Source organism: Phaenicophaeus curvirostris, chromosome W (genome assembly GCF_032191515.1).
Source record: "Phaenicophaeus curvirostris isolate KB17595 chromosome W, BPBGC_Pcur_1.0, whole genome shotgun sequence".
In the NCBI taxonomy this organism is placed as follows: domain Eukaryota; kingdom Metazoa; phylum Chordata; class Aves; order Cuculiformes; family Cuculidae; genus Phaenicophaeus; species Phaenicophaeus curvirostris.
The window spans coordinates 3,161,312-3,174,385 of NC_091430.1; the positions used below are offsets into that span (position 1 = coordinate 3,161,312).

Genomic DNA, 13,074 nt, shown 5'->3' on the forward strand with positions numbered 1-13,074 from the left:
CAAGTGATAGGATGAGAGGGAAATGGCCTCAAGTTGCGCCAGGGGAGGTTCAGATTGGACATTAGGAAAAGCCTCTTCACTGAAAGAGTTATCAAGCACTGGCAGAGGGTGCCCAGGGAGTTCGTTGAGTCCCCATCCCTGGGGGTATTTAAAAGACGGGTAGATTAAGTGCTTAGAGATATGATTTAGTAGTGGACAGGTACAGTCAGACTTGGCGATCTCAAAGGTCTTTTCCAACCTAGGGATTCTATGATTCTTCTGCCCTGAGAGACCACCTTAACAGATGGGGCCCGAGTCATAGGCTGTTCTCATGAAAATTTTGGGGAATGGCAGAAGCCCATGGAATGGGAAAATAATATCTGCCTGTTAAGAAACAAGGGATAGTAGTTAATGAGAACATATATATAGTATACCCAACATACAGATATATTTAGGCCGTCTTTATAAGCTGGAAGCATTGTTGAGAGGGGATTTCCGAAATGAGAAATAGATAAAAGGGGATGGTCAGAAGATATGCAAACACATCCAATTATGTAGGACCTAAGCATGACTAACAGTAGGGAATAAGGGGTGGAGATTATGTTGGGTCTGGCCAGGATGGAGTTAACTTCCCCCATAGCAGGCCTCCTAGTGTTGTGCTTTGCATTTGTAGCCAGAAAGGTGTTGATAACACCAGTGTTTTGGCTACTGCTGAGCAGTGCTCCCACAGCATCAAGGCTGTCTCTCCAATCCCCCTCACCCACCCATAAGGTCAGGACAGCCAACCCAAGCTGACCAAAGTAACATTTGTCTCAAAAGCAACCACTAGAAATACTGTGGCCCTACTTTGGATATCAACAAGAAGTAAACTACAGTCATCTAGTCCAAGTGCCTGAGCAATTCAGGGCTGATCAAAAGTTAAAGCATCTTCTTAAGGACATTGTCCAAATGCCTCTTAAACACTGACAGGCACAGGCATCGACCACCTCTCTAGGAAGCCTCTTCCAGCATTTGCCCACACCCTCGGTAAAGAAATGTTTCCCTGATGTCCAAGTCTGAACATTCCCTGACGCAACTTTGAACCATTCCCGAGTATCCTGTCACTGGGCACCAGGGAGAAGGGGTCAGCATCTCCCTCTCCGCTTCCCCTCCTCAGGAAGCTGTAGAGAGCAATGAGGTCTCCCCTCAGCCTCCTTCTCTCCAAACCAGGCAAACACAGAGTCCTCAGCCGCTCCTCATAGGACGTGCTTTCCAGCCCTTTCACCACCTTTCACCAGCTTTGCTGCCCTCCTCTGGACACATTAAAGGACATTAACATCCTTCTAAAATTGTGGGGCCCAGAACTGTGAGGCCGCACCAACGCTGAATACAGCAGGGTAATCACCTCTTTTGACCGGCTGCTTGTGCTGTCTGATGCACCCCAGGATGCGGTTTGCCCTCTGGGCTGCCATGGCACTGCTGACTCCCATTGAGCCTGCTGTTGACCGGCACCCCCAGATCCCTTTCTGCAGGGCTGCTCTCCAGCCACTCCTCTCCAGTCTATACTTGTGTCCTGTGTTACTCCATCCCGGGTGCCAAATCCAGCATTTGGTCTTGTTAAATTCCACGTCACTGATGACTGCCCATTGCTCCAATCTATCCAGATCCCTCTGCAAGGCCTCTTGTCCCTTGAGAAAGTCAACAGCACCTCCCAGTTTGGTATCATCAGCAAACTTGCTAAGGGTGCTTTCAACTCCTGCATCCAGATCACTGATAAATACGTTGAACAGGACTGGCCCTAGAACTGAGCCCTCAGGAACACCACCGTTGGTGTCCGGTTGCCAGCCAGATGCAGCCCCATTCACTACAACCCCTTGAGCCCTGCCCTTCAGCCAGTTCTTCTCCCAGCGCACCGTGTACCTGCTCATCCCACAGTTGGGCAACTTGTCCAGAAGGATGCTGTGAGGGACAGCATCAAAAGCCTTACTGAAATCCAGCCAAACTGCATCCACTACCTTCCCTTCATCCACTAAGTGGGTGACCTTATCGTAGAAGGAGATCGGGTTAGTTAGACAGGACTTCCCAGGAAGTTGCTGGACATTGCCGGCTGTTGGGAAGTAGAGAATAAATCCTTTTGCTTTTCTGCTTCTGCTCACAGCATCTACTTTTCTTCATTGAATTGCCTTTATCTCACCCCATGAGTTTTTCATCTTATTTTCTTCCCATCTTGTTGACAAGGGGGAGTGACAGAACAGCTTGGTGGGTACCTGGTGGTCAGTCAAGGTCAACCCACCATAGGCAGACACAAGAGAACTTCAAGTAGTAGAATGCAAATATTTAGTCCTTACTCATTCTTGTACAAATGAAGTTGATCCAAATAATTTATTGCAGTGATGAAGACAGAGCTCTGGAAAAACAGAGGGGGAAAACATCAATTTTAATGTTTTCTGTTCTCTAAGTGTTATCTCATACATGCTATTAAGGTCACTAGCCTTTGTGGAAAGACTGAAGTTAATTGTTGTTATCCGAGCCTGAGAAACATCATTCCAAAATCAAAAGACTCATTGTCCAAATGCCTCTTAAACACTGACAGGCACGGGGCACCTCTCTAGGAAGCCTCTTTCATGGTTTGCCCACACTCTCGGTAAAGAAATGTTTCCCTGATGTCCTGTCTGAACACTCCCTGATGCATCTTTGAACCATTCATAGAATCATCAAATAGTTTGGGTTGGAAGAGATCATCTAGTTCCAACCCCCCTGCCATGGGCAGGGACATCCCACTAGATCAGGTTACCCAAGGCCCCATCCAACCTGGCCTTGAACACCTCCAGGGATGGGGCAGCCACAACTTCCCCTGGCAACCTGTTCCAGTGTCTCACCACTCTCGTGGTGAAGAAATTCTTCCTAATGTCTAGTCTAAATCTGCCATTCTCTAGTTTATGCCCGTTCCCCCTCACCTTATCACCACAAGATTTAATGAATAGTCCCTCTCCAGCTTTCCTGTAGGCTCCTTTCAGGTACTGGAAGGGTGCTATAAGATCTCCTCGGAGCCTTCTCTTCTACAGGCTGAACAAGCCCAACTCTCTCAGCCTGTCCTCATAGGAAAGGTGCTCCAGCCCTCGAATCATCTTTGTAGCCCTCCTCTGGACCTGTTGCAACAGTTCCATATCCTTCTTATACTGAGGATTCCAGAAATGGACACAATACTCCAGATGAGGTCTCACAAGAGAGGAATAGAGGGGCAGAATCACTTCCCTCCACCTGCTGGCTACGCTTCTTTTGATGCAGCCCAGGATACGGTTGGCCTTCTGGGCTGCAAGTGCACATTGCCGGCTCATGTCGAGCTTCTCATCGACCAGCACCCCCAAGTCCTTCTCTGCAGGGCTTTTCTCAATCACGTCATCATTCCTGTGTATCCTGTCAGTGGACACCAGGGAGAAAGTGTCAGCACCTCCCTCTCTCCACTTCCCCTCCTCAGGAAGCTGTAGAGAGCAATGAGATCCGTCCCTCAGCCTCCTTCTCTCCAAACCAGACAAATGCAGAGTCCTTGGCTGCTCCTCATAGGACATGCCTTCCAGCCCTTTCACCAGCTTTGCTTCCCTCCTCTGGCCTCATTCTAGGACCTTAATATCCTTCTAAATTTGTGGGGCCTAGAAGTGCACACAACACTCAAGGTGAGGCCGCACCAATGCCAAATACAGGGAGATAATCGCCTCTTATGAGGATTTCAAAGATGAAATGGAATACTGAAGATATGATGCTTTAGGATATCTTTAATCCTGTGTATTTAATCCCCCTCCCCAAGATTAAAGGAAAAAAATAAACTCTTTCAACATAAGATAAACATAAACCTTATGTTACTAGGGCAACAAATCAGCTGCACAGAAGACTTTCCTTTCTCAATTTAGAATTCCAAACAGCTTGTACAGTTTCTTTACAAATATGTTTAGTTTTAAATGTATGATGTTATAAGTATTACTATGTCTTAATGACTGAAGAAGTTTGAGAGCAAATGCAAATATGAAGTTGATCCAAATAATTTATTGCAGTGATGAAGACAGAGCTCTGGAAAAACAGAGGGGGAAAACATCAATTTTAATGTTTTCTGTTCTCTATCTAAGTGTTATCTCATACATGCTATTAAGGTCACTAGCCTTTGTGGAAAGACTGAAGTTAATTGTTGTTATCCAAGCCTGAGAAACATCATTCCAAAATCAAAAGACTCATCCAATTGTTCTGAAAGAAAATGTCCAGTGCAAACATACGTGTCCGTGCTGCTAAAGAACATAGTGGAACAGTAAATTACTACCACCACTTAGCTAGAAGTCTTATTTTAATTGATCATTATACATAAAACTCGAGGCTTTGAGTGCCAAACTGCATTTGGTTCTCCAGGTTAGCAGATACCTATAAACACATACCTGCCAACTCTGAGGCAATGTTAAGTTTGATATTTTATTTTAAATAGAAGGGGAAAAAAAAGATCTGCCATTTGGCAGGTTATTTTCAAGTTTTTTAACTCACCAGTGGCCTTTGGACCATAAGTAACAAGTTATTCTAGAACATGCATTTTCAAACCTTAAGAATCCAATACACTGAGAAGATGTCACTGCAACACCAAATTGAAAATAACTTTAACTTAGTAAAATATTTGTATTACACTTAAAAAACTGTGAGGTCATTTATTTTTGCAAGAGCAAATGTCTTGCTGACATACTTGAAAGAAAATTTCTTCTAATGCAGCAGACTTCTACATCTTTATTAATGAAGGGCCCCAATAAAGAACATTTTCTGTTTCCTGCATTCAGAGATGGTACAGTTCACACTTTAGGAACCCTTGATTCTTAGGGTCTATACCCAATTACTATAGCTGTTTTATAACTTACTTGCAACATATTGCAACATAATCACTATTTGTCTTTAAATGTAAGCAGTGGTAGGCCACCAAGTTGGAGGAGAGTGCCAGAAATTTCTTAGAAGACACAAAAAATGGTGTGTTATACATTAATAATTAATTATATAATTATTAATGTATAATATTAATAATAATAAATGTATAACATTACTACAGCAGCCAATTTTGAAAGCAGATAAAATCCATAAGCATTCAAAATTCTTATAATGACAAGCTATTATTTGATCGGTCTGAAAAGTGAATCTAAATATCCAATAAGGATAATGAAAAAATAAGAAGCTATTTGACACTTAAAAAAGTAAAAAGCCACAAAATGTTTAATGGAGGGACCAGTTTATAAAAAGGAATTACACAACAGTAGCTCTGTATCCAATCAAAAAGATGACAAGCTGTTCTATAAATCACAGATTTGAGACACAGGCCTAAACGTCTCCCATAATCAACACCACAGTAACTACAATCATGGCAGACCATATTGAGCTTATTACAGACATTACTTTGGGTCTCTTCTACCCAAATGCTGACTGCAACCTCCTCTAGTAACAAGAAAATGGATAGACAATTTCACTAGAAATTACTAGCAGTGAAAGAGTAAACATTAGCATTGTGCATAGTGATGCACAACACCACCAATACAAAGATCATAAGCCCCTACCCAAAGCACAGAGAAGTTATCAGTTTTCCCTGGGAGATTAGGGAATTAAAATCAGTGGCAAATTTCACTGTCTTTTCACAATTAAGAAATTGGTCATTTTAGCTTAGATTAAAGCAGTTCTCACGTAAATGCATTCAAGTAACTGTGTACAATGGAAAAGGAAATCACTTAAGTGAAAGTATTTCTCGTTAAATCCAAGTCTTGCCATGGGTACTACCCAATAACACGATTTCTCTTAATTTTCAGACCAGTAGCAGAATATTAACTCACTGACTATGATGTTAATACAAATCTCAGGCTAAAGAGATTATCAACTTTAAATAGTGAACAGCTGCATAAGTTATAAAGTGCAACAGCAAAATACTGAGAAAATTATATTAGTAGCTCTAACTACAGCAAGCTACTCTATATTTATAAATTGGAAAGGTCAGTGAAAAATAGTTCATTATAGCGAAGTGTTGCTTGTAGAAGAGTAGTAGAGCCGTAGAGAAAAAAATCAGAGCCCTGTAATATTGATAATTTAAATATTGTAGACAACATTGAAATTATTAGCAAGGGCAAATGAGAAGAACTTAAATAGCTCACTATACTGTTGTGTTGTGGGGGTTGTTTTTTTTTCTACTGAAGGAAGAAATGATTTGTTACAAGTTGCTAACCTATTATATATTTGAATATTATGCTAAAATGTAGGATTAGCTTGAATAATGTGCCTGGATACTTATGCTTAACTAAGGACTTTTAACAAGGCTACAGTTAGAAAGAATGAGAAAGAATGTGACTGTATCTAATTAAGCCAGATAAGAAGGACTAGCACAATGATAAGAGAAAGAAGAACCAGTTAGGACCAGATGCAACCTTAAAGAGGTGCCCAAGGAGTCTAAGAGCATGTGCAAGAAGGAGAGTTGAAAAGTTCAACTGTGAGGAAGATCTACGGCCTTCATCCAGAGACCCCTGAAGAAGACCCCAGAGGGCAGAGCACCTGCGCCAAGGGGAGGAAACTTATGTAAATAAATTTCAGGAACAGGTTATAATAGACACACCTGTTCCAGGAAAAGTGATGAATATGTGTGCATTGACTGTATATCGCCTTTGTGAATTGTACTGGAAGTTGCATGCACATTAGGTGGAGCTATCCCCTGCATGCCTGGTGTCGCATTAAAGAATACCTTACTTAATCAAACTGGCATCGATTCTTGAGTCTGGCTTTTCACAACATCATCACTACAAAAGATTAAAGCCCTCAACATCATTTCAATATAGGATGGGGGGCGATGTGATTGAGAACAGCCCTGTGGAGAAGGACTCGGGGGTGTCTTCTTTCAACATTGAGACACAGATCTTCCAATTGCCCAAAATACATGATATTAAGGAACAGGATGGGTAAACAACCATCCAGAATCATACAGATGTAGTTGACAGCCTCACCTCTGTACCTGGGAAGAGCATGGAACAGATCTTCCAAGGTTAGGGTTAGGGCAAGTGCAAAAGCACTGCCTCAGTGAGGCAGGGGTATAAAAGGGATTGCTTGTGCTTAATAAAGGGATTTCATTTGTCACCCCAAAACAGAGTCCTTGCCTTAATCACTACAAATGGTTCCCAACTTGTGAGGGACCCACAACCCTGAGGGCGAACCCTGATATTCAGGGGAAGAATCGCTGAGCAGCAGCGACGGTAGCAAAGCTCAGTTGAACGTACTAAGGCCACTGAGGAGCACTGAAGCAGTCTGGACAATAACACCTGAAGCAATCAAGAAGGGGAACATAATGGGGTCTTCAATGTCCATGGAAGAGCAGCCTACACTTATCATCATTAAATTAATTTTGAAGAAACAGGGGGTCAAGTATAATGAGCAACAACTTAAGACTGTTGAAATGGATACAGGGTCAGGATCCAGGTTTAGATGTGACTCGCATATGATATAGAAGTCTGGGACACTGCAGGATTTAAATTGTGGGATGCGGCTACCAGGAGAGACCCTGTTGCTCTAAATTTATTACCTACCTGGCGATTAATGTTCGAATTGTTACAACAATTAAGAAAGGATAAAGACTTAGATGAACTCCAAAAGACACAGGGTGACACAGGTTCTGGCGCTATGTCAACATCATCTGCACCTCTGAGTGCAGGACCACCAGCGACTGTCAACAACCCCTTTGATCCGTGTCCGGCAGACCCCGAGAGAATTCTGATTTATTTCTACCCACAGCGGCGGGGGGACCTTAAACTGTTACAAACTTTTCCTGTGATTTGTTCACAGGATGCCGGAGAATCGAGGTGCTGTAGAGAAAAATGTACTAACGGCTCTGCCACGGCCGAGGGGAGGCTGCCTGCCCCGGGCTGAGCGGGCGCGGTCTCCACCACAGCTCCTGCGGCAGCCGCCAGCCCTGTAGCATCCATGAATAATTTACATCACCCACAGGATAGTCCTTTGCTACGAAAGGGCTGTAACAACTAAAGACTATTGTATCAAAGGCATTTAGAAATGTCCCGGACGTTGGGACTCACGTACAGTCTTTCATTAATATTTGACAAGGAGCTACAGAACCATACATGATTTTTCTAGAGAAATAAGCAGGCAGGCAATATCACCGCTAGAGAAGCTTTGCTTCAACAATTAGCCTTAGAGAATGCAAAAACGGACTTAGTGCACTGTTAATTGCACGATCATCTGTCACAAAGCAAGGATTGTTTGCTTTACCGGAATTGACTGATGCAGATTCTACGGGAACAATACAAGTAATGGCTTGGATGCCTATGCCTCCCTGCTTTATACCAAAGGGCACTAGAATTGCTCAGCTGATTTGTTTTCCGGCAATTGTACCCCGTGCAGTAAATCGCATAAGGGGAGAGGAGGCTTTGGCTCGACTGACCAGCCCATGATTCTACGGACGCAGAAATTACAAAAGTCACGACCGACATTAACCTGCAAAGTACAACACTCACAGACAAACGAAGAGCAATATTTCACCGGAATTTAAATACTTGTTATTCAATCGATGCAAGCCTTATTAGATAATGCATGTGCATATTTTAAGTGTTGTAGGTGCCCAGTACGGTGTATAGTCTAAATATTCAGAATATCAAAAAATTGTGAATCCAGTAGTGAACAACTCATGCTGTTAATATCGACTAGTCATAACCAACACTGTATGGGTGTATTGAGCTAGCTTTAAACGATTGTTTGTGTGTGTGTGTGTGTTTGAAGCACTTCAAATGTTTGTAAGACTTACAAATTGGTTTTGATCAATCTTAGAAATACACCTCTGGGACCTTTCAATCTCAAATGTCCACTAAGCCGGTAAACAGGTAGTTTTACCTGGGACATTTGGAGTGAAAGGCTCCAGAGGGCAAAATGTTGAAATACCTAGCAAAACAAAAGAAAAAAAAAATCAGCCTTGTGGCTGTGTGTGTGAGTGCCCCCCACCACCCCCTTCTCCTCCCTTCCTCCCTGAATGTGAAGATTTTTTCTCTTTTCAGGTGTTATCTCTCTAGGGGAATGCCAATTTGTGAGAACACTCTGCATTCCAGTGTCCCTTATCAGATCTGCAACAGCAGGGCCCTGGCACAGACAAGTGAATGGGGTTTTAGCCAGATAATAATGAAAGTATAGTTAAAGGGCCCAAAAGGAATATGCCAATGATAATACCAGCACATACAGGGGAATCTTCAAAGGAAATAGTGAAGCATTTTCTCAATGCATTTGCAGCCTTGGGAATTCCCACACAGGTAAAAACAGACAGTGGGCCAGGATACATAAGTGACCGACTTCAAAAAATTTTTTCAAACTTGGGGAATAACACGTCACAGGCATACCTGTGGGGGATGTGGGGCCAGGTGGTGATTTGTTAACTGAAAACAATAAAAATATTATTGCCCTGGTAGGCAGGAGACTGTAGGATACAGAAGGGAGAAGAACTCAGGACCCTGGTTGTTGCTAAGAGCTGTAGATAATTGGGCTAAAAACAGACTCTGCAAGGTTGGAAAACAAGAAAGCATAACTGAGCTATTTGGGCAAGTGGAAAAGCACTGCCTCAACGAGGCAGGGGTAGAAAAGGGATTGCTTGTGCTTAATAAAGGGATTTCGTTTGTCACCTCAGAACAGAGTCCTTGCCTCAATCACTACAGACAAATAACCGTTTCAAGTTATTTGATGAAAAGTTTTTTACTGGACTACAGAAAAATGTACTTTCAGAGAACACCTACATGAGTTTGTGCCCAGAAAGTAGCAGAACTGGTTTAAGCCAAGGCATTTCTTTTAACTGAGCTGTCAAAGCCAACCTGGAGCTCAAGACTTCACTCTGTATTCAATGCTCACCTCCCCGTGCTAAAGCGTATTTTTCAGAATGTAAGATACCTATCCTCTTGGGAAAACAACACTCCCCTTGATGAATGGGCATATGATATAGGGGAGAAGTTAGAAAGAACTTAGAAAAGGGCTTAGCTCACTGAAATGCGCACTGTCTGCTAGTAAAGGCCTTGAAGACCCTGGATGTTGACAAGGAAGGAGCTCATTCACAAACATTCACTGATAAGGGAAAGCTGGAATGTGAACAACTGCAGAAAGCGACTGCACCCTGCTCTGCAGTCTTGAAGCTTGACTAGGATGAGACTGCGCCTGCCCACAGATTGAGTTTAGGGATGATTTATGAGGAAGATGAAGGCTACTTCAGCACTGAGCCCCCAGACCACGACCACCAGGAGACACTGCGCCTGCGCCACTGTGGGAGAAGCTTCTCAAATCTAATTATAATAGGAAGCAGGGAAAGGTCATGAATATGTAATAGGCGCTTATGAATAGGCATGTCTTCACACTATAACTATCTGCTTGTTAGACCATACGGTGTGCGAGTTAGGAGGATTACCCCCTCACACCCGCTGGTGAATAAACACATACCTACTTTATAACCCTTAACGGAGTTATAGAGTTTGCTTCCGCGAAACACCCTTGTGAACTGGAACGGTATTTGACAGCAATTACCAGCACCTAGAAGTAATTTACAGATATTAGAATTCACATATGAGAAAGAAGGTAATTTTATTATGTTATTGTACTTCAAAAGCTTATATAACTGCAAGGTCTGCCTCTGAATAGGCTTTGGCTTTGAGGTATTTCCTCTATAGACAAGCAAAATGCGTGCCTCAGACATTTAATTCCTCTTATCCTGTATCAACAGAGACATGAAAAACCATGGGAAGAAGGAAGTCAAGACTCTAAGAATGAAGACTGCCTTGGAATCTTCTTTTTTCTCTACCATACCTTGCTTGTCCTATAGAAAATGTTCATTTCTTACCTTGATAATAAACTTTTATTTAAAAATTTTGCTTCTAGGTTATTTTTTTACTGTACATTCAGCACAAATAGAAAATAAATGTATCAGAAATGGTGTGACCAGCAGGTCCAGGGAGGTTATTCTCCCTCTCTACTCAGCACTGGTGAGACCGCTCCTCGAATGCTGTGTTCAGTTCTCTGTGTCCAGAGAAGAGCAACAAAGCTGGTGAGGGGGCTGGAGAACAGGTCTTACGAGGAGTGGCTGAGAGAGCTGGGGTTGTTTAGCCTGGAGAAGAGGAGGCTGAGGGGAGACCTCATTGTTCTCTACAACTACCTGAAAGGAGGTTGTGGAGAGGAGGGTGATGGCCTCTTCTCCCAAGTGACAGGGGACAGGACAAGGGGCAATGGCCTCAAGCTCCGCCAGGGGAGGTTTAGGCTGGACATTAGGAAAAAATTTTTCACAGAAAGGGTCATTGGGCACTGGAACAGGCTGCCCAGAGAGGTGGTTGAGTCACCTTACCTGGAGGTGTTTAAGGCACGGGCGGACGAGGTGCTAAGGGGCATGGTTTAGTGTTAGATAGGAATGGTTGGACTCGATGATCCGGTGGGTCTCTTCCAACCTGGTTATTCTATAATTCTATGATTCTAAATGGGAAAGTACATTCATCAAGATAGGACTTCAGAGTGAGAACTTTTAGCGGGGACAACAGGTAGATTCTCCTCCTCTTAGCTTGAAAATCTTTGCAGAAAGCTTTATGTCTGACCTGAACTAGATTCAGCAACATAAACAATATCTCCTATTTCCTGAGATTTTGCATAAATATGGTATTGGCAATAATAATTAAAAAAAAAAATTTCTTTTGAAAATGCAAATACTTATTTGCAGAGAGACAGATTAAATTATCTTCTAGTACTTCAAATAAGGTTGAGTCTACTGAACTGAAGAACTGAGGTGCAGAGAAAGGGAGAAAACAGAAACCTAGAAACGGAAACAAAAGAAAGCAGGGTAATCCTCCCCTTATAAACAGGCAAGGAAGTCTATCCTATAGATAAACAGAGCACATGCAAGAACAACTGGTTCCAGCCAGCTCAGCAACAGACCCACCGCAGGCCAAAGCTGAGCCAATCAGCAATGCTGATCACGTCTGTGAAAACATTTTAAAAATGGGAGAAGACACCAGAGGGAGAGGAAAGAAAGAACAAAACGAAGTGAAAATCAGGGAACACCAAGGTCAGAACAGAAAGAGCTCCATGGCAGAGCAAATATTCCTGAAGGAACTGCAGTCTGCAGAAGGCCCAAGTCAGAGTAGATGTTCCTGAAAGGACTACAGCCTGTAGAGAACCCATGCTAGAATAGAGAAAAAGTGAGAAGGTATGAGCAGCAGAGAAGCTGCTATATGCTGACCATATCAAACTCTTCGCCCCCCCCCAATCACTGAAGGGACTGAGAGTAACTTGCAGACATAACAAGGGGCAAGGAGAAGAGTTTGGAGTGAAGCTGAGTCTGGGAAAAGGAGGAAGAAGCATTTTCCCTAAGCGTGTATATCAGAGATAATAAATAATGGTTCATTGTGGGACACGATATATATATATATTTTGTTAAAGTATTGTACAGTTATTGTACAATTGGCTTAAGCAATAACTTTTAGCCAGCTTGCAGTGAGAAAGTCTGTGATGTTTGTACTTAACCAGGCAAATAACAGGCAGGGAACTGGATAAAAAAGTAGAAAAGTGGTTGGAACTGCCTGGTATTTACAAGACCTTGAAGCAGAGCCCAAGGAGCACGTGAAGCCAGGAAAGGTGATATAAATACCTTTGTAGTTGTTATGGGTATAGGGCATGGTGTCGCAATCGCTGTTAGCATGAGACAAACAACAAGGTGGCACTCAGCTGCTCACACGCTGGCCATGCAAGGGGTGGGTGATGTTGCTAACCCTTTGCCAGTCCCCGAGAGGACGATAAAAGGAGCCGGAATGGATGGGTGAGAGGGGAGGACTACGTGCACACCTTTTACCAGAGGATGCCCTGAAGGTGCAGTACCTATCAACTCTGACTGTCTGAGCATCCTGACATCTGACTGTCTGCTCCATCTCCTCCTGCTTGATGAATGACACCGATCCACTGGTCAGTAAGCTGATAAGTTTTTATGTAGCAAGGTGTAACAGGTTATTTGAACAATAAAACATCTTTGATTTAATATTGATTTAGTGGTCCTGTCATTGCACACTGGGATCTATAGACAAACCTAATACAGTGTGTTCTCCGTAAGTCTTGCAA

At 42.9% G+C, this 13,074-nt stretch overlaps 1 protein-coding gene across 4 annotated transcripts in view; it reads right to left on the minus strand.

Annotated features, from left to right (window-relative positions):
* Positions 1 to 13,074, minus strand: part of LOC138732947 (spindlin-Z-like) — a 143,992-nt gene that overhangs the window by 114,743 nt on the left and 16,175 nt on the right. The window contains exon 1 of one of the 4 annotated variants that reach the window (XM_069879760.1): positions 10,423 to 10,539. The exons of the other annotated variants lie outside the window; for them this stretch is intronic. The gene's annotated coding sequence lies outside the window, so the exon portion shown is untranslated. Of the gene's footprint in view, positions 1 to 10,422; positions 10,540 to 13,074 lie in introns of those variants that run through there. 4 annotated transcript variants of the gene reach the window in all.